Genomic DNA, 20,700 nt, shown 5'->3' with positions numbered 1-20,700 from the left:
AGATGTCTCCCGCAGATGGAGACGAAACGTTAGGTGGAAATTTTATACATCGACCGCGGCCTCTCAGCCCGAAAGTTTCAACTGAAGACAACACCGGCCGTGAAAGCCTACATTGTATGATTTCAGTATTTTCTTTTAGCTTTTCTTGTGCTCAACGGGTTACTTTCCTTTCCTCACACTAAATAGTTTCGATTAACTTGACTGTTTTCTACCTACTCGTGTACTTTCTGTCTTTTAGATCTCGTCGTGTTATTCGTGTTTCTTTCAGGCACTTGTCTGTTGCCATCCATTTTATTATCTGAGTTTTACCTTTACTTCGAATTTAATACAATTCCTGAAAGGAACCCAGAACTTGGTTTTATTATTATAATATTCATAAAGTACTTTAGCCTTCGTTTCTTTATATCCGAATAAATATTGATATTCTTGTGAATTTCCTTATGAAACTCTAACGTTCCTTCGCAGTAAGTTTTGGATCTCATGTTTTCCAGAGCACGTTTCATTCTCTCTTTTCGATTTCTTCAGTGTCTCTCTTTCTGTTTAATAAGAATGTTCTAGCCTTGTAAATACTTTTAGATTTGCTTACCGTGCAATACTGTCTCTGCCATACTGTATTTTGATATGCATTTTTTTTGTTGGAAATGTCTTTTGTACGGCTGAAAGCTGTTTCCATTGATTGGCAACGAATTATAATCGCTCTTCTGTTAGGCAGTCGTTTGAAGGTTATCCCATAAATATTTGAAATCAGAAACTCTTCGATTTTCCCGTTTTCAGTCCCAGAATTTTTACTGACAAATTCTTGTTAGACATGTACTTTTTCCGTGAGATCTGGAGACCTATTCCGCCCACTTTATCTCTAAGAATTTCTGTGTGTGTTTGTGATGTTCGAATGGCGCGACAGAGAATCACCTTCCCATCTCCTCGGAGGTTCGAGTCCTCGCTCGGGCATGGGTGTGTGTCTTGTTCTTAGAATAAGTTAGTTTATGTATTGTGTAAGCCTAGAGACCGATGACCTAAGCAGTTTGGTCTCTTAGGAATTCACACACATTTGAACAGGATCACCTCATCGTCTGTAGGAGATAACAGTCTCTCCTAATATTAACAGTTCAAAGTTTGATTGTTTGGTATGTTTCATCATCCACTCTTGGATTACTTAGAAGCAACTGAAAGATAGTGGACGGTATCTTACTTCTGTCTCAATACGGTTTTAATTTGAAAGCCTTCCGATATTTCTACGCTCAACACAGTTCAGATTTTTATATTATTTGTCATGTTTCTAGCAACTGCAGTGTTTCGGAGTTTCGCTTCTTGTCCCACCTGAAGTTGACGGAGAGAGACTTAAACACTAGCATTTTCACAAACCCAACTTTGTAATTCCAAATACAATGGAGACACGTCACCATTTTATCCACCACGTTAACAATGAAAAATTGCCCTGGTCCGAGTAGGAATCGCACCCCTACGACTCCTAACAAACTTAATAATGTATGTAGACGTTTAACCCATTCCAGCAATAGATAAACTCGACAATTTTTGCCTGTCATCGACATTGGTACTAGCAATATATCGGCCCCGGGGATAAACAGAATTTCGAGAATGATTTAAATTTCATGTCTGTGAAGTCGGATAACAAATGCAAAAGAAATATGTCTTTCGTGTGACATAATTACAAACTGACAATTTTTCTGATTTTTTTACCCGTATTTGTACTATGAAACCTTTCTTCTTGCCACATGTTATGATTCTAGGCCCACAGGACGTATCCAATAGGTTTTGGGAAATGAGTTTGAGAGTATCAAAATATGTGATATAAATAGCGGTATCTTTTTATTGCATTGGCTTATAAGTTCACACACATTACACCGACAAGGAACCACAGACCCTAGTATGTGACAATTTCGACTTGATAGTTCTACTCGTTCCTGGAAAAAGGCGTTTTTGACAGTCGGCCAAAAAAGTGATCCTATAAAATCTTCGTTCTTACCGATTGAGATACTAAACCATAAAAAAAATCAAAGCTCAGTCGCTCTGGCCAGAGGAAGGCTAATGGGGTCCGACCGACCGCCGCGTCATCCTCAGACAGTGGCATATTTATATGCGGTATGAAGGAGCGTGCAGTCAGCGCACCACCCTCGTTGCCGTTGTCGGTTTTGCAGACAGAGCGGCAGCTGCCTCTCATTACCATTTAGCAGCGCCTCAGTTGGCACCACGAGACTAACTGAATCCCTCACCAGTCCTGCCAGCGAGGAAAGTTCCCTGGCAGTACCGGGAACTGAATCCGGGTCCTCGGTTTGGCAGTCACAAGAGGACACCTCTGAACAGTCATATACAAATAACAAGATTAGCGCTCGCTGCTACACTCATGTGCACTGTACGGCCTGAAAACTTTTTGTGTTTTTATTGAATAGAAATTTTATGTTGTTCGCAAATTGCAACACATGCTAAACTTCCCACGCTAATTACCCATGGTCTTTCCCGAATGGTTATCTGACGAAAAAGCGATTCTGATAGTTCGAGACCAATGATTTTGTTAATCATACCTTTTGCGTTCTTGTAGATTGTCCATAGCAACTTTCATCCCCTAACAAATATTTCTTTATATCTATCCGAGAAGTGAAATAACTATTTTCATAAATTAAGCTTTAAATTTTTTTAATTTAACGAAATATTTTCTTAAAAATTTTCATCCCCTGTTGCAGTCCCTTAGGGGTTGAATTTCCATGACCACTGAAACACTTTTTTTTTAATTTTTTGATTTATTCTTTTTATTTCCAACCGAGAAGTCAGATACTAACTGTCATAGATGTAACCTTAAAATCCGTAGTAAATCTTTAGTAAATATTTATTTTCAAAAAACTTTTCACCCGCTAGTTTATCTCCTTAATGGTTAATTTTCCACAAATGCTGAAACACGTATTTTTTATTTTCTGACTGAGGAACCGAATACCAGTTCCGCATTTCTAGCTTAAAAGTTCCCTTAATAGCGATATACATTCAAAAAACCTTTCTTCCCCCATTTTGCCCCCTTAGGGGTAGAATTTCGTACAATCTCTTCTTAAACGATACCTACATTTCCAAACTTCAAGTATGTATCCTTAGGGGTTTCAGCTGAGCGACAATGAGTTAGTGGGTCAGTCTCACCCTATTTCGACCCCTTAGGGGTAGAAATTCCAAAAACAGTGAAACATGTATTTTTTTCATCCATAGCTATGGTGCCGAACACCAACATTCAAAGATACAGCTTTCAAAATGCTTTTTCCAATAAAATGTTTTCATAAAACGTTTCAACCCCCCCCCCCCCCCCCCCGCACACACACACACTATTTCACTCCCTTACGAGTTGAATTTCCAAAAATAGAGATATGTGTATGTTTTATTTCTAACAGAGAAGTCAAACACAAATTTTCATAGATCTAGCTTCAAGAAATGTTTAAACAATAAAATATTTCCATAAAAACTTTCAACCACCGTTTCATCTCCGTTTCATTTCTAAAAACAGCGAACACGTATTTTTTAAATTTCTAATAGAGAAACCACATTTAAATTTTCATAGATTTAACTTTAAAAATGCTTTCATAATAAATTCTCGTCCCTTTTTTCACTTCCCAAAACACTGAAAGAGGTATTTTTTTATTCGTAACCGTGACGTCAAGTATCAATAAGCATAGCTGTAGATTTAAAAATAATTTAGTAGTTCTTTAATAATGATACATTTTCAAAAAAAAGGTTTCATCCACTATTTTCCCCCATAGCATTAAATTTCCAAAAATGCTGAAACACGTATTTCTTTACTTCTGACTGAGAAACCAAGTGCCAATTTTTTTGAGTTTAGGTTCAAAATTGCCCTAATAGCGACATTTTCGAAAAAATCCTACATCCCCTGTTTCACCATCTTAGTGTTGCAATTTCAAAAAATTTCTTCTTAATCAACGCCTACAGTATAATATTCACACCTTCTCTAAATTTAAAGTTTCTGTTCTTAGCGGTTTGGGCTTGGCGATGGTGAGGCGGTCAGGACATTGCCTTTTGTATATAGAGGTTAATCAGTTCAGTTGAGTCGTTACCATGCGGCATTCCAAGACGAGATACGCAAAAGCCTAGATTACTTGCCTTCACTGTCAATATCATCATCGTAGAAGTAGTGCAGAGCGAGGTGGAAAAGGCATTGGTTAGTACACTGGATTCGCATTCGGGAAGACAACGGTTCAAGTCCACGTCGGGCAATCCAGATTTATTGTTTTGTGGTTTACTATAGACGTTTAAGACGAATGGTGGGATGTCTCCTTTGATACACATACGGGTGATGTCCCTCCCTGGTGCTTCTCCAACCCGAATTTGTTCGTTGGACCATTTGTCACTTTCATGATGGAACACCATGGGATCCGTCCCCTTCAGAATGAACATCCAAGATCATTTTGTTATCTGCTCTACTAGCGTCTAACGTCTCTTGTCTGTGGGTCTGCAGGACATTTGTCGCTTGTGTCATTATCCAGAACTTGATGCTGTGGATAACAGGAATTCTCTGTAGAAGTCTGCGGCTATGATGCGCTTACACACAATTTTTTTTCTGTCTGTACCGCACTTGATTTCTTCTGATTATTCCAATTACGCGTTTCGGCAGACTAATATCACCAGGTTTTAGCTCTCATGTGCTAGCTACACCTTAGAGGTTTCGTATATTTACGCTTCTTTCAAAAAATACGATCAATAACTGCATAAAACATGGTTTATTTAATCTAATCTTCATGAAGCTACTCGTGATGTCCCTTTTTGCCTCGTAAAATGACATTAAGTTCTTTGCAGCCAGACTAGGCACAAACGTGGTGGTAGTAAACAGATTATCTTAGCATAACGTCTTACGCCTAAATATACGTAATTATAATTATTTTGGAACCAATCGTCAGCTCGTGTGGGCAGAAATTCAGACCGATGGAAAGACAGCAGTCAGTCCCAAAACGTGTAATTTAATGCGGATCTAGGTTTCGAGTATATTATATTCATCATCGGTGCATTACCAAAGCGTCATGTGTCTAAGTTTTGTGTCTGACACGTTAAGGTTAGTGGCATTTGGCCATATGTCATGGTCTGACTCATCGGGGCCTACATGACGCTCTTTCGATGCACATATGATGACGATGTTACAGTCGAAATTTAGATCTGCATTAAATTACCGATTTTGCTGCTTACTGTTATCCTTCTTTCAGTTTGGATGCGTAATCATGATTGTGCAGCGTAGTCACTCTCACCTATTCAAAAAGAATTATTTATTAATGCAGATTCGTTGTTTTCGTTTACAACGAATATTTTGCACTTTTCATTTAACTCTAGAGAGTCTACAATATCACAACCGTAAACAGATTGCCCCAAAGCAGACTTGTATGTGGGAGAACGAAATGCTTTTGTAATTCTCATAAAATTTGTCTCAGTTAAATATAAATCATCAAACTGATAAAGCACGCCATGAAAATTTCAAAGTATACTGACCAACACTAAGTGTCCTAAAGCTACAGAAAACACCGATAATCAGCGCTTTGAAAATCTATAATGAACTTATCGATACCCAAGTTGCCATTATGTCTCATGGCTCATCATTACATGTTCAGGTGTGGGCTTAATTTGACAGACACATCCTGCTCTTCGACAGTTTCTGATATTGGCGACAACGAAAGAGTGTCTGAGTAGTTGCTGGTGTATGAAATTCAGTTTTTCAAAAAATGGCTCTAAGCACTATGGGACTTAACATCTGAGGTCATCAGTCCCCTAGACTTAGAACTACTTAAACCTAACAAACCTAAAGACATCACACACATCCATGCCCGAGGCAGGATTCGAACCTGCGAAAGTAGCAACCGCGTGGTTTCGGACTGGAGTGTCTAGAACCGATAGGCCAAAGCGGTCGGAACGCTCGGGGTCACAGCACATGATGGGCATGCAAGAGCCCGAACCTATCATGTTATAACTACTGAAAAACAAAAAGAACCTTACAACTGAACCTTACATCTGCTACAATGCTCAGTTGCGAATTTTCCTCCGGCAGGATTGTTTGTAACACATGAGGAGTACGTTTTATGCACTGGACTCTGTTCATATTGAATACCACTCATATTCAATGTCTGCCAAGAAATGAAGCATGTAGATGACCTGGTCAGATGTCAATGCAACTTCGTACCGATGCACACCAACGGCAGATATGTAAGTGATTATAGCTGGAATTCTCTGCGACTGGTTTAGTGTTGGTAAAAGGAGTGGTAGGGTATATAAAGGGTATGAACAGCGTCAAATGTGGGTGCACACTGGGAAAGACACAGAGATGGCTCTCAGATATCGTTATCAGCCCCTGGCGGAATTGTAAAGGGGCCTCATCCTGATTCCACCAGGCCCGGCCCGATGTTGGGCAGCATGGGAACGCGAGGGCAGACGTTCTCGTCATCAAGGTTCCGTTCAACCACGTCAGACCACCACAAGAGAAGGTCGCCGTATTGTATTGTGCACCGACCACATCGTAACCCCTGCACATCTGCACCCCCCTATCCGAAAACAAATAATGGACTCCCTTCAACATTCAGTGTCATCCCAAAGCACTGGGGTGGTGCCTACCAGCAGAAGATGGCATGCTAACAGACACTCACAACATAGGCGAGCCCCTGATCAGCAATACTGAGCGGATATGCCAGACACTGCCACAGCTGGTCAACAGGCAACAACAGGGAAGTCAGCAAGCTCACACACTAACGCACAAACAAACCAACACTACCCGACTCTGTGAATCCGGTGTATGACCTGTCGGTCACTAACCGATGTGATGAACCCAACTGATGATGCCGGTCGAGAAGTGAACGCTGGTAGCCAGCTGCAGCCGCCGAGTAACACCGCCACACAGCCTCAAAGGCCTCCATGATACCCACCACTAACTTATCTAACCCTTGCATGATCTGTCGCAGATAGCAAGCAGTCCGCTACTGGTCTTACTACCCGACACGACTATCTCAGAGTTTTTTTTCTCCCCTTTGGTCTTGGTACTTTTTTTTTCCTCTGCCCTTCAAACCGCTACCATTCGTTCAATTTTCGACCCAATCTGTCGACAGATGAGCGCATATTAATGGTACGTGCGCAAACATCGCAGTACCCACATCCTGCGAAGACCTCACTTAGTGAAAACTAACCACTATGCAAAGAAGACACTAGACCTGTTGTGTTGTCCATCATGCCGGTGTGGGCGTGAAGGGGCTCCACCATTAAAAAAAAAAGTAAAATAAAATAAAATGAAATAAAAAAACACACACACGTCAGAAATGGCTGCGTCTGAGTGGTGTCTTGAACGCGAGGCATGGACAGACAGCTGATGAATGGCGTCGCATTGTGTTTATCGATGAGCCGCGATTGTCTGCTGACCCGGACGACCATTTTCGGCTACTTACTTATATGGATATGGTGTACTTTCGGACACGACCTGCAGCCGTCTAGAACGAAATTAGAATTATATTAATACCTTCAACTGCTAACGTGCGTTGATATATATCAAGGGGGACAGGTGAAAATGTGTACCCCGACCGGGACTCGAACCCGGGATCTCCTGCTTACACGGCACACGCTCTATCCATCTGAGCTACCGAAGGCACAGAGGACTATCTCGCGCACGCCTTCCGCGAGACCCACATCATGTATGTCGACACACTACATTCGTAGTGTCCCACCCCAAGACACTCATTACTCGTTGAAGACATTCTTACCAAGTCCCGTAAAAGTGCGGGGAATACATGTGTATCCTGGTGTCACTACGTCAGACCACGGCTGATAGTGACTGATGGAAACCTCACAGCACGGTGCCACGCCACGGAACTTCTCCGTTCTCATGCGTTGTCTCCCACGCGACAGTATCGTGGTGCTGTTTTTCAGCAGAACAACGCTCGTGCATACATGATATGTGTCTCTATGATCTGTTTTCGTGATGTTGAAGTACTCCTGTAGTCAACAAGGTTCCCAGGTCTCCCCACGATATGGCATGTGTCAGACCAGCAGCTCGGATGTGAATTTCGTGTCGGTGCCAGTATTACGGTACGTCAAGGGCCACTTAGAACAGTTGTGGGCCAGCTCGGCTCAGGGGAGGGCACAACGGCCAGAGTGGGGTGCAACGTCACACTGATAAGTGGGCTCATACCGCCAAGTTCTTTGTAAACGCGACTCGTTTTTGCATCACTGAAATACCATCACACACCCTCTCAACATGCGGAATTTCATATCGTTTCCTCCTCTCGTATGAGTGCTTGACATTTTTCGTCAGGCAGTGTATACTCGTTGACTGTGGCGTTTCTTCATTGGTGGGGCTGAACCGCATCAATCTTTTACGGGATGACGCAACTCTGTTTATTTTAATTTTGGCATATCTTCATAACTTCTCTCTTAACTTTTAAACTCCTTTTGTCTTTTAGATGGCCGATCGAAAGCGGTCATTTCATTTTAAAGTATCGTGATTGTGCAGACAGTAAAATATTTTTATGATTTTATTCCATTCGCAGATGTAAGCCTGGAGTTGCGGAACAGCCAAGCAGCAGTCGCTCCCTTGACGATGGTGTGCCATCTGTGAAACGACTGGGACGTCAGCAGAAGAAACGAGTGAGTACAGCCAGACTCTTCAGTGAAAACACTGTTCTGTTGTTTGCTGGAGTCGTCTCCAGCACCTCTGTCTCATCATCAGCTGATCGATATCTACAGTTGGGTGTACAGCTCCTCTAGACTTTTCCACCCACTGCAGTCCCTACCTACAAGCACCCATTTTGCTGCTGTACTATTCTCCTCGTCAGTAGCTGTGTGGTCATCGTAGATGGCTGACATGTGCAGGGCATAGGTTCGATTCCCGAAACTGCCAAGGACATTTCCTTTGTGGCAGGACTGGTACGATGTGCACTCTGCCTCGTCACGCCAACTCCAGAGCGACCTGACCGAGTAGTGGCGGCTCCACAGCCTGGAAAGTGTGCCAGACGTCCGGCAGAGCGGTCTGCTCACCACAAGACCCTCACAGCTGTGTCACAACTTTAGGCCAAGGCTGATAGTGACCGATGGAATTCTCCTGACTGGTGTGACGCGGCTCGCCAAAAATTCACGAGTTTCTCTCCTGTACCAACTTCTTCACTTCAGAGTAGCCCTTTCAACTTACGTCCTCAATTGGACGTACGTCAATTTCTGCCTCCCTCTACAGTTTTTACCATCCACAGCTCGCTCTAGTACCACGGAGATTAATCCCCGGTGTCTCAGATGTCCTATCATCCTGTCCCTCCTCCTCGTCTATGTTTTCCGCGTACTCCTTTCCTCTCCCATTCTGTGCAGAACCTCCTCATGCCTTGCCTTACGCCGCGCGGGGTAGCCTCGCGGTCTTACGGTGTCTTCTAACGGTCCGGGCGGCTCTCTCCCGTTGGAGGTTCGAGTCCTTCCTTGGGCAAGAGTGTGTGTGTTGTCCTTAGCGTAACTTAGTTTAAGTTAGATTAAATAGTGCGTAAGCTTAGGGACGGATGACTTCTGCAGTTTGGTCCCATGAGACCTTACTAAAAATTTCCAATTTTCCTTACCCCATGACTTCACCTAATTTGCAACATTCTTCTGTAGCACGACATCTCAAATGCCTCGATTCTCTTCTATTCCGGCATAACCACAGTCCACGTTTCACTACCGCACAACGCTGTTCTCCAAACGTACATACTCTGAAATTTCTTCCTCAGTTGGATACTAGTATACCTCTTGGCCGGAGAGGTTCATTTTTTGCCAGAGCTATTTACGTCCCTCTTGCTCCATCCGTCGGTTGTTATTTTTCTATCTAAGTAGCAGCATTCCTTAACTTCGTCTTCTTTGTGATCCCTAATTCTGATGTTAAGTTTCTGGCTGTTCTCATTTCCACTACTGCTCATTACTTTCGGCTTTCTTCGATTTACTCTCAGTCCATATTACATACTCATTATGTTTCTCATTCCATTCAAAATATTCTGTAATTTTTCTTGACTTGCTATTAATAGTATTCGCGACATTTTAAGACCGTATTCGCATAGAGCACTGAATGTGCCCTAGCTATGTCAGAAGATAAGAAGTTATACACACTTACATGTGTGAAAAACTGTCATATCGTCCATGACGTCTAAATTTAATGGTTATTTGCTACCATTTCTGTTCGCAACATATTTCGCAGGCAGCATCAACACATGTCGCTGAATGTATCTGTGAAATTACATAACATGTACGATTCATAGTTCAGGACGAATGACGTAATAAACTTTGAGCTGAATGAAATCGAAACTGTAAGGTGAATTTCGATATAGACACAGGCGAAATATGTGTACGGGTAGGTGTGAAATATGCTAAACACGCCTGAAATATATCTCACACGTGCGTACGCGGGAAAAGCCACGGCTAGAAAGCACCTATTAAACTCCTGAATATTCAACGAAACATGGGGTAAGAACGAGGAACCGCCCCTGTTAGGCTGTGGGTGACAACGTATTCAGGAAAGGGCTGGAGGCAGAGATGGATAGACAGGGAAGGGGAAGGAGAACATAAACACAGACGAGGGAGGGGAAGACAGACAGAGAGAAGGAGAAGATGGGCTAATAGATGGTGGAGGAGACCAAACAGCGAAACCGTCGGCCTCATCGGATTAGGAAAGGAAGGCGGCTGTGCCCTTTGAAAGGAAACATCCCGGCATTTGCCTGAACCGATTTAGAAAAATCACGGAAAACCTAAATCAAGATGGCCGGACGCGGGACTGAACCGTCGTCCTGCCGAACGCGAGTCCAGTGGATGGACTAATAGAGTGGAAATAAATACATACCCGGGTAACGCTGAGCATTCAGGTAGTATATTCTCATATATGTGAGTGCCCGGAGACTCAAGTTATAGAACCTAGTCCTCGACGGAGAGTGTTCATCAGAGGCAAGGAAATTGTCAAGAGTGCCCTAGGGATGTCTGATAGGATGGCTCTCTTCTCTGTAGACATAAACAAGCTGAGATAGGGTGAGCAGCAGCCCGCTACTGTTTGTTGATGGCGCTGCAGTGCGTGGGAAACGTCGTTGAGCGACCGCGGTAGTATACAGAATGACTCAGACACAATTAATGTCTGTTTCCATTCCAGGCAGCTTGCTATAGTTGCAAAATAATGTAAGTTAAACCAAGAGCTGGTTCAGTGATATTTTGTGAGTATTTTGGTGTAAGGGACCCGTGGTCTTCGATGGCTCGTTACAGAGTAAAGACTTAATAACGAGTTGTAGAGAAAAAATTGCCAAGCGAAAGGATATACTGAGTTAATCGAAACCCCACAGGTTGCTCAGGGACTTTCCCTGAATATTTTGATGTAATAGATCTGCCGCACATTGGGCCAGGATCTTGAAAACCTGGCCAAAACTTTAAATTCTGTCCCAATATGGCGAAAATGGGTTTAAGAGGGTTTCTGACACTTCTGATAACGATTTTCGTATCAGAATCGAAAAATTCAAAATTGGGAATCCAATACGGCGACAAGAATCTGTAAAAAATTAATGAAGTGGACAAAAATGTTTACGGTGACCATTTATATTTTTAATGGGTAGCTTCATTACGCAACTGGTACTATTACTATCTTTATCACAGAAAATACATACTACCAATAAAAATTCAAAGTTTTATAATTCTTCCTAATCTGCTTCCTCTTGTGCTTGTTGTTTTCCATTTCCTTCTTCTTCATCTTCCTCACCAACATATTGATCATCTCATCATCCTACGCATCTGATTCCTCGTAATCCTCTGCAGCAGGTTCCAAGCCACCAACAGCTTCCGACGACAGAGTTTTCACTTCCCCCGGGGATGGTTCCCGCAAAGAAGAAATATGGCGATATGAAAACACCTTTCGAACAGTGAGAAAGCCTGTAATATACAATTGCCGAAACGCACAACGAAAGGCGCAAAGTAACGCAAGAAGTCCTGTGGTGTGCGGAAATAGCACGGAACCGCTGCTGCGCCGCTCCCCCATTGCATTCAGTGAGCCCATACGCGAACTGCACGCCCACCAGCTCTTCACCGGTAAACACAGACGTACTGTTACGCATCACAGTCAGTGGCTGACTAGAACTGCCTGCAACAACTACGAAACAGTGCTGAATATAAGCTCGAGGTCTGAGTGATGTGGTCGTTACTGCCGTCAACAGAAGGTGCCGTACGTGAAACTGCGCTGTTGTGCGGATGGCTTCAGTGGAATCTGATACAGAGATGAAAAATCAAATTAAATGTTATTAGTCTATAATGAGCCACCGGACACGGCGCCCTTTGGGTTAGAACCCCGAAAAAAATGGAAACAAATTTTTAAAAAAAGAAAAATTCGTAGTTAAAAAGTTTCGTTTAATAGGTTGGCTAAAGGATCAGTTTGGCCTTAGGAAACGTAAGGGCACCAAAGAGGCAATTCTGACGATGCGGTTGATAATGGTGGAAAGAGTAAAGAAAAATGAAGACACGTTCGTAGGATTTGTCGACCTGGAAAAGGCTTTCGACAACGTAGAATGGTGCAAGATGTTCGAAATTCTGAGAAAAATAGGGATAAGCTATAGGGAGAGACGGGTAATATACAATATATACAAGAGCCAAGAGGGAATAATAAGAGTGAAGGACAAAGAACGAAGTGCTCGGATTAAAAAGGCTGTAAGACAGGGAAGTTGTCTTTCGCCCCTACTGTTCAATCTGTTCATCAAAGAAGGAATGATGCAAATAAAAGAAAGGTTCAGGAGTAGAATTAAAATTCAAGTTGAAGGGATATCAATCATACGATTCGCTAATGACATTCCTCTCCTGAGTGAAAGTGAAGAAGAATTACAGGAGCTGTTGAATGGAATGAACAGTCTAATGAGTATAAAAATCGATGAAAGACCAAGTACTGAGAAGTAGCAGAAATGAGAACAGCGAGAAGCTTAACATCAGGATTGATGACCGCGAAGTACTGGTAGATGAAGTTAAGGAATTCTACTATCTAGGCTATCTTAGCTACTATCAGAGCTAACACTTGGTTCAAGAATCATAAAAGAAGGTTGTATACATGGAAGAATCCTGGAGATACTAAAAGGTATCAGATAGATTATATAATGGTAAGATAGAGATTTAGGAATCAGGTTTTAAATTGTAGGACATTTCCAGGGGCAGATGTGGACTCTGACCACAATCTATTGGTTATGACCTTTAGGTTAAAACTGAAGAAACTGTAAAAAGGTGGAAATTTAAGGACATGGGATCTGGATAAGCTGAAAGAACCAGAGGTTGTACAGAGTTTCAAGGAGAGCATAAGGGAACAATTGACAGGAATGGGGGAAAGAAACACAGTAGAAGAAGAATGGGTAGTCTGAGGGATGAAGTAGTGAAGGTAGCAGAGGATAAAGTAGGTAAAAAGACGAGGGCTGCTAGAAATCCTTGGGTAACAGAAGAAATATTGAATTTAATTGATGAAAGGAGAAAATATAAAAATGCAGTAAATGAAGCAGGCAAAAAGGAATACAAACGTCTCAAAAATGACATCGACAGGAAGTGCAAAATGGCTAAGCAGGGATGGCTAGAGGACAAATGTAAGGATGTAGAAGCTTATCTCACTAGGGGTAAGATAGATAGTGCCTACAGGAAAATTAAAGAGACCTTTGGAGAGAAGAGAACCACGTGTATGCATATCAAGAGCTCAGATGGCAACATAGTTCTAACCAAAGAAGGGAAGGCAGAAAGGTGGAAGGAGTATATAGAAGGTTTATACAAGGGCGATGTACTTGAGGACAATATTATGGAAGAGGATGTAGATGAAGACGAAATGGGAGATAAGGTACTGCGTGAAGAGTTTGACAGAGCACTGAAAGACCTGAGTCGAAACAAGGCCCCCGGAGTAGACAACATTCCATTAGAGCTACTGACGGCCTTGGGAGAGCCAGTCCTGACAAAACTCTACCATCTGGTGAGCAAGATGTATGAGACAGGCGAAATACCCTCAGACTTCAAGAAGAATCTAATAATTCCAATCCCAAAGAAAGCAGGTGTTGACAGGTGTGAAAATTACCGAACTATCAGTTTAATAAGTCACAGCTGCAAAATACTAACGCGAATTCTTTACAGACGAATGGAAAAACTGGTAGATGCGGACCTCGGGGAGGATCAGTTTGGATTCCGTAGAAATGTAGGAACACGTGAGGCAATACTGACCTTAAGATTAAGAAAAGGCAAACCTACGTTTCTAGCATTTGTAGACTTAGAGAAAGCTTTTGACAATGTTGACTGGAATACTCTCTTTCAAATTCTGAAGGTGGCAGGGGTAAAATACAGGGAGCGAAAGGCTATTTACAATTTGTACAGAAACCAGATGGCAGTCAGAAGAGTCGAGGGGCATGAAAGGGAAGAAGTGGTTGGGAAAGGAGTGAGACAGGGTTGTAGCCTCTTCCCGATGTTATTCAATCTGTATATTGAGTAAGCAGTACAGGAAACAAAAGAAAAATTAGGAGTAGGTATTAAAATTCATGGAGAAGAAGTAAAAACTTTGAGGTTCGCCGATGACATTGTAATTCTGTCAGAGACGGCAAAGGACTTGGAAGAGCGGTTGAACGGAATGGGCAGTGTCTTGAAAGTAGTATATAAGATGAACATCAACAAAAGCAAAACGATGATCATGGAATGTAGTCGAATTAAGTCGAGTGATGCTGAGGGAACTAGATTAGGAAATGAGACACTTAAAGTAGTAAAGGAGTTTTGCTATTTGGGGAGCAAAATAACTGATGATGGTCGAAGTAGAGAGGATAGAAAATGTAGACTGGCAATGGCAAGGAAAGCGTTTATGAAGAAGAGAAGTTTGTTAACATCGAGTATAGATTTAAGTGTCAGGAAGTCGTTTCTGAAACTATTTGTATGTAGTGTAGCCATGTATGGAAGTGAAACATGGACGATAACTAGTTTGGACAAGAATAGAATAGAAGCTTTCGAAATGTGGTGCTACAGAAGAATGCTGAAGATTAGATGGGTAGATCACATAATTAACGAGGAGGTATTGAATAGAATTGGGGAGAAGAGAAGTTTGCGGCACAACTTGACTAGAAGAAGGGATCGGTTGGTAGGACATGTTCTGAGGCATCAAGGGATCACCAGTTTAGTATTGGAGTGCAGCGTGGAGGGTAAAAATTGTAGAGGGAGACAAAGAGATGAATACACTAAGCAGATTCAGAAGGATGTTGGTTGCAGTAGGTACTGGGAGACGAAGAGGCTTGCACAGGATAGAGTAGCATGGAGAGCTGCATCAAACCAGTCTCAGGACTGAAGACAACAACAACTACAACAACAACAACAACAACTATCTAGGCAGCAAAACAGCCAATGATGGACGAAGCAACGAGGACATCGAAGGCAGACTAGCAACGGCAAAAAGGGCATTCCTGTCCAAGAGACTGGAGCGCAGCATTGTGTGGTTGTGAAACATGGACTGTGGGAAAACCTGAACAGAAGAGCATCGATTCATCTGATATGTGGTCCTACAGACGAATATTGAAAATTAGGTGGAGTGATAAGGTAACGAATGAGGAGGTTCTGGGCAGAATCGGAGAGAAATGTGGAAAACAAAAGCTGGAGGGACAGGATGATAGGACGTCTGTTAAGACATCAGGGAATTACTTCCATGGCACTAGAGGGAGAAGTAGAGGTCAAAAGCTGTAGAGAAAGGCGGAGACTGGAATACAAGCAGCAAATAACTGAGGACGGAGGTTGAGAGTGCTACTCTGAGATGAAGAGGTTGGCGGGTCGCATCAAACTAGTCAGAAGATCGATGACTCAAAACAAAAAAAAAGTTACTAAGGCTGGAACTATGGAACTATTGAATTCCGATCTTAGAAACTGCCAGTTGTTGCTTCCGCAAGTTGAATTACAGGGCCAGCACCATAATAATTTCTCAGCCGCGCGTTCAGCTATGCAGGCTGGAAAAGTACTGAGTCGTTCGGATGACATCTTTTTGTTCAGAGAAAGCAGACCGATTTTTTCTTAAAGTAAAGCTACTCCACAATGTATGTACTTAATTAAGAACACTTATCTCATTATTTAACCATTAACTAACTATTACCTTTTGCTTATTAACTTCTTACCGGAATGTAAGCCAAAAATTTGTAAAACGTGTACGAAAAAAAAGAGGTAAGTTTTAGATTCCATGACATTTCGCCTTCTCTTTCATTCCGTCTGTAAGTATGTACTATTATCTTTGCGAATACGCCTTAAAATCCAGCTAGTAGCCGCAACTCCGACTTTTGACCCATGTTTTAAACGACAGTTGCAAAATGCCGTTATTACACAGAGAAAATACAAAATTTTACAGCATTGCAACAGTCAGGCATTATGTCAGAGTGCTCACGGTACAATATGGCAAGAGGGCAAGAGGGGTACATTTTTACCTATCGGCCGGTCAGAGTGGCCGAGCAGTTCTAGGCGCTTCAATCTGGATTCGCGCGTTCGCTACGGTCGCAGGTTCGAATCCTGCCTCGGGCATGGATGTGTGTGATGTCCTTACGTTAGTTAAGTTTAAATAGTTCAAGTTCTAGGGGACTGATGACCTTAGACGTTGAGTCCCATAGTGCTCAGAGCCATTTCACCTATCGGTCAGCTGTAGGAAAATGCGCAGAAATCAACAAACAAGTCAATAATGTAATACCGCCTAAGCTATGCCCGAAAGTCTTCTCGCGTGAAAAATATGGGGGATGTGTTCCGGAGACTTCTGCCAACAACCCATCCCTATATTTCTTATTTGCGGAAACCATCCACGGGGGAATTGAAAACTTTGTCGTCGGAATCTACTCCCGCTTGGAACCTGCTACAGAGGATAATGAACAAGCAGATGCTCCGGATGTTGAAGAGGATCAAAATGTTGGTGAGGAAGGTGAAGAAGAAAATGAAGATGGAGAACAAAAAGCATGAGAGGAAGCAGATTAGGAAAAATTATAAAACTTTCAATTTTTATTGCTAATATGTATTTTCTGTAATACAGATAGTAATAGTACCAGTTGTGTGATTAAACTACAGTCATTGTAAACACTAATTGTCCATTTCATTAATTTTTTTCAGATTCTTGTCGCCATATTTGATCCATTTTGAATGTTTCGATTCTGATATAAAAATCGTTATCGGAAGTGTCAGAAATCGTCTTCGCCATATTGGGATAGACTAAAATTTTGGCGAGGTTTTCGAGATTCTGGCCCAATGTGCGGCAGACCCATTATACCAAAATATTCAGAAAATGTCCCTGAGGAACGTGTGGGATTTCGATTAACTCAATATTTCCTTACGCTTGGCGGTTTTTCCCTAGATAAAGACTTTGGTCAAAGCTAATAGTTGCCAGAAGATAGCGATCACCGCCTGCGCTCTTCTGGACGGAGTGATGCTTTCCTTTCCACAGTCGGCATACCTAGGTATCGCGCGTTGCGTCAGCTGTTTGCCCTCACAGGCGGGCAGACGCAGAGTGTCGACTGACTGCCGCTAACGATGTTTACCAGCCCTTCACCTCGTTCGCTACCCGGTGTGGCCGTATCAGACGGTTCCCCTACGAAAACAAATACTTCCACTTGTCGGAAGGCGACTCGGTAGTCCGTTTAGATATCTGCGATCCACACACCGAGGCGACGCAGCCTCAAGGATATTTCCAGTCTTAATGGCTGGCAGCTGGAAGCGCCCGACCAAAACCAAATCTGCGCACAACGCACCGTTCTTGGTGTCGTCCTCTTCTACGGCTACATACAAACTCAGTAAGCCACGATACGGTGCTCGTCGGAGGGTACCTTGCACCGCTAATAATATTACCATTCCTGTTCCATTCTCTTTCGTACAAGCCCAGATTTCTGTTAGCTTGTCTTTGCAATCATTACACTCAATGTACGACAGGCTTTCAACAAGTAACGCAACACATTTTTTCTGAAAGCAGGTTGATTTTATTCGATATTCGAGTGCACCATATTATTGCCACTCATTCACCCACAAACCCCATTTTTCAACATAATTTCCGTTCAGTGCGACTGCGTAACGCCGCTCTACTGGGAGGGCCTGTATTCCCACGGCACCACCCTACTGGTCAACATCGGAGCTGACGTCTGGCTGCATAAACAGCCTCCCCATGATCCAAGTAATGCTTCTCACTGACTCCATCCAAACAGATGACAGTCGGAATGTGCGAGAACCGGGCTGTAGGGTGGGGGACTTCTGTGAGCTCCTATCAGGAGCGCAGAGTTATGTGAGACCCGGCGATGTCATGGAGAAATAGCAGTTCACTGAGCGAGGAGGCGCAGTCATTAGCACACTGCACTCACATTCGGGAGGCCGACGGTTCAAACCCGCACCCGGCCATCCGGATTTAGATTTTCCGTTATTTCCCTAAATCGCTTCAGACACATGGCGGGATGGTTCCTTTGATAGACCAAGGCCGACTTCCTTTCCTAATCCAACGTGATCGATGACCTCGCTGTTTGGTCCCCTCCCCCAAATGGTACAAATGGCTCTGAGCACTATGGGACTTAACATCTGTGGTCATCAGTCCCCTAGAACTTAGAACTACTTAAACCTAACTAACCTAAGGACAACACACACATCCATGCACGAGGCAGGATTCGAATCTGCGACTGTAGCAGCAGCGCGGTTCCGGACTGAAGCGCCTAGAACCGCTCGGCCACAGTGGCCGGCCCCCTCCCTCAAATCAACCAACCAAATAGTAGTTCGTTTGCATTTTTGTGGCGACGGAAACGCTGAACTCACTTCTTTGGTTTCCTCAGGGTAGTACAATGTACAGGGTGTTTATAAATGAATATCAGGGTTTTAATGTTTCATAATATTAACTATATTAAACTTGTTGTTGTTGTGGTCTTCAGTCCTGAGACTGGTTTGATGCAGCTCTCCGTGCTACTGTATCCTGTCTTCATCTCCCCGTATCTACAGCAACTTACATCCGTCTGAATCTGCTTAGTGTAGTCATCTCCTGGTCTCTCTCTACGATTTTTACCCTCCACGCTGCCCTCCAGTACTAAATTGGTAAACCGAGCGAGGTGGCGCAGTAGTTAGCACACCGGACTCGCATTCGGGAGGACGACGGTTCAATCCGGTCTCCGGCAATCCTGATTTAGGTTTTCCGTGATTACCGTAAATCGCTTCAGGCAAATGCCGGGATGGTTCCTTTGAAAGGGCACGGTCGATTTCCTTCCCCATCCTTCGTTCACCCGAGCTTGCGCTCCGTCTCTAATGACCTCGTTGGCGACGGGACGTTAAACACTAATCTCCTCCTCCTCCTCCACTAAATAGGAGATCCCTTGATGCCTCAGAACGTGTCCTGCCAACCGATCCCTTCTTCTGGTCAAGTTATGCCACAAACTCCTCTTCTCCCCAATTGTATTCAATACCTCCTCTTTAGTTATGTGATCTACCCATCTAATTTTCAGCATTCTTCTGCAACACTACATTTCGTAAGCTTCTATTCTCTTCTTGTCTAAACTATTTATCGTCCATGTTTCACTTCCATAACTTAAAGTTATAAATGGTGTATCAAATGAAAGACCAACTCACAGTTTTACCAAGAACCTTATAAATGTTCAATGTGAGCACCATTTCTCACACGGCACACATCAAGTTTATAGCCGAGCTCTTCCCAGACGATGATAAGTGTGTCTTCGGTGATTGTAGCAACAGCTGCTTCAATCCGGTTTCTTAATTCAGGGAGGTCTGCTGGTAGCGGAGCCACGTACAGACGGTGCCGTTGATGAAGCCCCAAAAGAAGAAATCGCATGGCGTTAGGTCGGGTGAACGTGGAGGCCATGCAGACAAGCCCTGTCATTGGGCCCCTTGCGGACTATCCAGCACTTGGGTACAGTGAAGTTCAACCAATCGCGTACTTTGGTATGCCAGTGAATATTTATATGGTTCTTGGTCAAACTGTTTGAGTTGCTGTTTCATATGACATATCATTTATAACTGTAAATTTAATGTAATAAATATTGTAAAGCTTTAAAACAACGATATACATTTATAAACACACTGTACTTAGGAACTGATCTTTGCATCATGACGGAGAACCTGAAGCAGAGTGAAGATTTCACCATGACTTTGCTGACTGAGGTTGCGGCTTTGAACTATTTCTTCGGCGGAGACGTTGTGTGGCGCCAGTTTGTTTCTGGTTCGAAGCTATAAAACCATGTTTTATCGGCCGTGACCATGTTCGACATGAAATTGTCACTACCAGACTCATAATGCACATTCAGAAAGCGCCTATGAATATCTGCGACGCTCTGGTTTTCCACCAAAAATAACTGAACGACAGGTCTCTGCTTGGAACAGACGCCGTATTGAAGGATACACACAACGCTGCCACCTGTAGAAACTTCATAACTGTAGGTGCTGGTGTAGGAATATTCCACGATGTTGCACAACAAATATATCGTTTTCTCAACCGAAATTGGCGGAGAAGAAAAATGTGCTGCAATATTTATGCAACGCCTCTCGTACGTCGGTGGCAGTAGGCTCGGTCTGCAGCCTGTCGCAAATGCTGATTTCCTAAAATTTCTCAGTAGTGGTTTGCGAAAAGAACGTCTTCTAACCTCCAGAGAACCCCATTCAGGTTCACAGAGAAGATGCCTCAGTGCGCGTGTGTTGACTGAACGTACCTGCAATAAACCCAGCGGCACGCCTCTGAACTGCTCCGACATCTTCTTTCAATGTGACCCGGTC

General features: G+C 43.1%; 1 protein-coding gene across 2 annotated transcripts in view; it reads left to right on the top strand.

The window, feature by feature from the left end:
• LOC126291814 (facilitated trehalose transporter Tret1-2 homolog) overlaps window positions 1-20,700 on the top strand; it is a 179,982-nt gene that overhangs the window by 43,797 nt on the left and 115,485 nt on the right. For both annotated transcript variants that reach the window (XM_049985511.1, XM_049985510.1), the window contains exon 2: window positions 8,517-8,613. The gene's annotated coding sequence lies outside the window, so the exon portion shown is untranslated. The remainder of the gene's footprint in view (window positions 1-8,516; window positions 8,614-20,700) is intronic.

This window comes from Schistocerca gregaria, chromosome 9 (genome assembly GCF_023897955.1).
Source record: "Schistocerca gregaria isolate iqSchGreg1 chromosome 9, iqSchGreg1.2, whole genome shotgun sequence".
NCBI lineage: Eukaryota > Metazoa > Arthropoda > Insecta > Orthoptera > Acrididae > Schistocerca > Schistocerca gregaria.
The sequence above is the reverse complement of the archived record's forward strand: the minus strand, read 5'-3'. Positions and strand labels throughout refer to the sequence as shown.